Genomic DNA, 3,272 nt, shown 5'->3' with positions numbered 1-3,272 from the left:
CCCCCCCCCCCCCCGCACACACACCAAGCGTACCAGGAAGAAGCAAGAGATTGGAGCTGGAATTCAGGCAGTTGAGAATCACTGGGAATGTGGCCTCCACTTCAGAAGGGCCCAGGGAAGGCCCGTGGTGTCCACAGCTGCCGCAGACATTTCCTGACCACAAAAATGACCCTGTGCTGGTCCCCCCCAAGCCCCAGGCCATCATGTGGAGGAAGTGGAGGGGCCCCATGCCAGGTACTTCCCAGTTTCTAGGCCAGTGTGAATGGGACACAGCTCATGTGGGGCTTGTAGTCAGGCTGGGGACAGTGGAGTGTGTTCGGGGGCCTGAGTGGGGCTGAAGGAGGCCTGCTGTCTGCGGGTGAAAGGGCAGCCAGTGGGGCTCTCCCACAAGGGTCTAGGCCTGGCCAGCTCTTGTGTCCTGTTGGGTTTGCGTACAGGTTCCAGTTGCTGTTTTCCTCACCCTCTATCCTCTGCTCCCCACCTTGGGGGCCCTGCTCCAGGATCTTTCCTGCCCACCCCACCCCTACTTGACCCTCTCGATTCTGAGCTCCTGCAGCACTTGGAGTGAGAGCATCCCATCTCTCCTGACTGCACACCTCCTTGTCCTAAGTCCCCTTCATGGCACCCTTGCCTCTGGATTTGTCTGTGTTCCCCCGAAGTGAGCAAGTGGCATTTGGTAACTCAGTGACAACATCCTCCAACCGGAGAAGGAAGATACATTAAAAATACACCGAGTCGACATTTTCCTTCCCTCAGACTTAAGCTGTGCGGGTGTCAAGCAGAGCTGCCCTGTGTGGGCTCTGAGTGGCACATGTGCTGCCTGCCTGGTGGGTGAGGGGCCTGTGCACTGAGTCTTGGGCCGGTAGCCGGAGGTAGGATGCTGGTGCCCGACTGGGAGCACATGAAGGCCCCTCAGGCAGCACCGGCTCAGGGGTGGGGGTGGAGCGAGCTTGTCAGTGCCCGTCCCGTGTGCCCTTTGAAAAGAGCAGGGTCCACCTTCTGTTGACTGAAGTCCTGCCAGCTACGTGACCTGAGAGGAGGGGCAAGGAGGCACGTGGGCAAAGTTGACATTTTGGAGGCCGGTGAGCACAGAGCCAACTCTGGGCTCTCGATTGCACCAAGTCCCATGTATTTAGGCCCTTCTGGGAAATTGCTCTGGACATAGAACATTTCATGTCTGATAGCCTAAGTGCAGATGTTGGGGTTCCTTTGATTGGCCCAAAGGGTTACCAGAACCAATCAGCACCCAGAGGCTGTCTGAAGCCTAGAATGACAGCAGGAAGGACGCTCTCTCCGTCGGTGTATGAGAGTTCCAAGTGCTCACATCCTTGTGAGCCACTGGCATTTCCTGTTTGTTTTTTTCGTATTGGCCATCCGAGTCTCACAAAAAGAGAGACCCCTCTCCTTCTACTGAGCCTGCATCCTAGGATCTCCCCTTTCTCCAGGGCCACTGACCAGCAATCACGGCCTCCAGTTCTCTCAAACCTGGATCTTCAAACTCTCCTTCCCACTGGCTCCTGTGGTGCAGTCTTTGACATGCTCTTGTCCCCACTGTCTGTGTGATGCTTCCCTCCAGCCCCTGTGCCATGGAGAACAGCCGCGCTGTCTGCCTCTCACGGTTGACATTCTGGAAGGAGACATCTTTTATTCAGCAAGTATTCATTTTAATCTGCCGGTGCTGGGCATAGTGGGGTCCTACAGGGAGCAAGACCACCTGGCCCTGCCCTCGTGAAGTTTATAGGAAAATAGGGAGGACAGACATAGACAAACAAGTGCTTACATCATGGCCGTTGTGATCAGTGTCGCCACAGCCCAGTTTCGTTCTGCACTTGCACACCTGCAAACATCTCATCCCTTGAGGCCAGCTCACATGCCACTTCATCAGTGTGCCCACACTCAGGGTGTAACTGTTCCTAACAGAGGCCGAAATCCGAGGGCAAAGACCAGGCCACGCTCATCTCGGAGCCTCCCGCCTGGCACATCAGAGGAGTTCAGTAGAGGGATGCAAGTCCCTTCCCCTCTCTGAAATCAATAAAAACATATTTTTAAAAAATTATGCAGAGAATAAATACAAAAAGGAGAAGATGGGAGAAAGGTCCATATTGTCAAGAAATAAAGGACAAAGGATTTGATTCAGACAGAACTGGGTTAAAAAATAAATAGTTTGGTTCAGCCAGTGTTGCTGAGTGGTGAGTGTCGACCCATGAACCAAGAGGTCACCGGTTTGATTCCCAGTCAGGGTGCATGCCCAGGTTGTGGGCTCGATCCCCAGTGGGGGTGGGGGTGGGGGGCGTGCAGGAGGCAGCCGATCAATGTTTCTTTCTATCCCTCTCCCTTTCTCTCTCTCAAAAATTCAATAAAAACATATTTTAAAAATGTGTTTAAGTAGTTTGGATTAGGGAAGTGCAAGTCAAAACCACAATGAGATACTTTTTCACACCCTTTAGGATAGCTTTTATCAAAAACCAGGAAATAACAAGTGTTGGCAAGGATGTGGAGAAATTAGACTTGTGCATGGCTGGTGGGAATGTGAAATGATACAGTCACTATGACTATAGTTCCTAAAAAAATACACATGGAATGATCATATGACCCAGCAATTCTAATTCTGGGTATTGAAAGCAAGGACTCAAAAAGATGCTTGTACACCCATTCTCATATCTGCATTATTCACAGTAAAAAGGTGGCGACAATCCAAATGTCCATTGACAGGTGAATGGAATACATATACACAATGGAATATTAATCAACCTTAAAAAGGAATGGAACTCTGCCACATGCTACCACATGGATGAACCTTGAAAACATTATGCCAAGAAGTGAAATAAGCCAGACACAAAAGGACAAGTATTGTTTGATTCCACTCATGCCAGGTACCTAGTCAAGTTCGTAGAGACAGAAAGTGGAATGGTGATTGCCAGAGACTGGCGGTGGCAGGGAGTGGGGGATTCGTTTCAGAAGTTCAGAGTTTATGTTGGGGATGATCTAAAAGTTCTAGAGCTGCATGGTAGTGATGGCTGCATAACAACATGAGCATGAAACTTAATGTCATTGAATCGCACACCTAAAATTTTTTTAAATGGTAAATTTTATGTTATGCATATTTTACCATGATAAAGAAAAAGTAATTTGTGTATATTATGGATAGTTTAGAAACTATTGGTAAGCAGAAAGGGAAAAATTGTAAATCATTCATTGTCTTACCAGCTAGAGACAGCCACTGTTAAAATGTCAGGGTATCTTTCCATTCATTTCCTATTCTGTTAAAAAAG

General features: G+C 49.3%; 1 long non-coding RNA gene across 1 annotated transcript in view; it reads left to right on the top strand.

Annotated features, from left to right (window-relative positions):
• Nucleotides 1-3,272, top strand: part of LOC107182368 — a 56,759-nt gene that overhangs the window by 39,416 nt on the left and 14,071 nt on the right. The window lies entirely within an intron of this gene.

The sequence above is a fragment of the Myotis davidii genome, unplaced genomic scaffold (genome assembly GCF_000327345.1).
Source record: "Myotis davidii unplaced genomic scaffold, ASM32734v1 scaffold456, whole genome shotgun sequence".
In the NCBI taxonomy this organism is placed as follows: Eukaryota; Metazoa; Chordata; class Mammalia; order Chiroptera; family Vespertilionidae; genus Myotis; species Myotis davidii.
The sequence above is the reverse complement of the archived record's forward strand: the minus strand, read 5'-3'. Positions and strand labels throughout refer to the sequence as shown.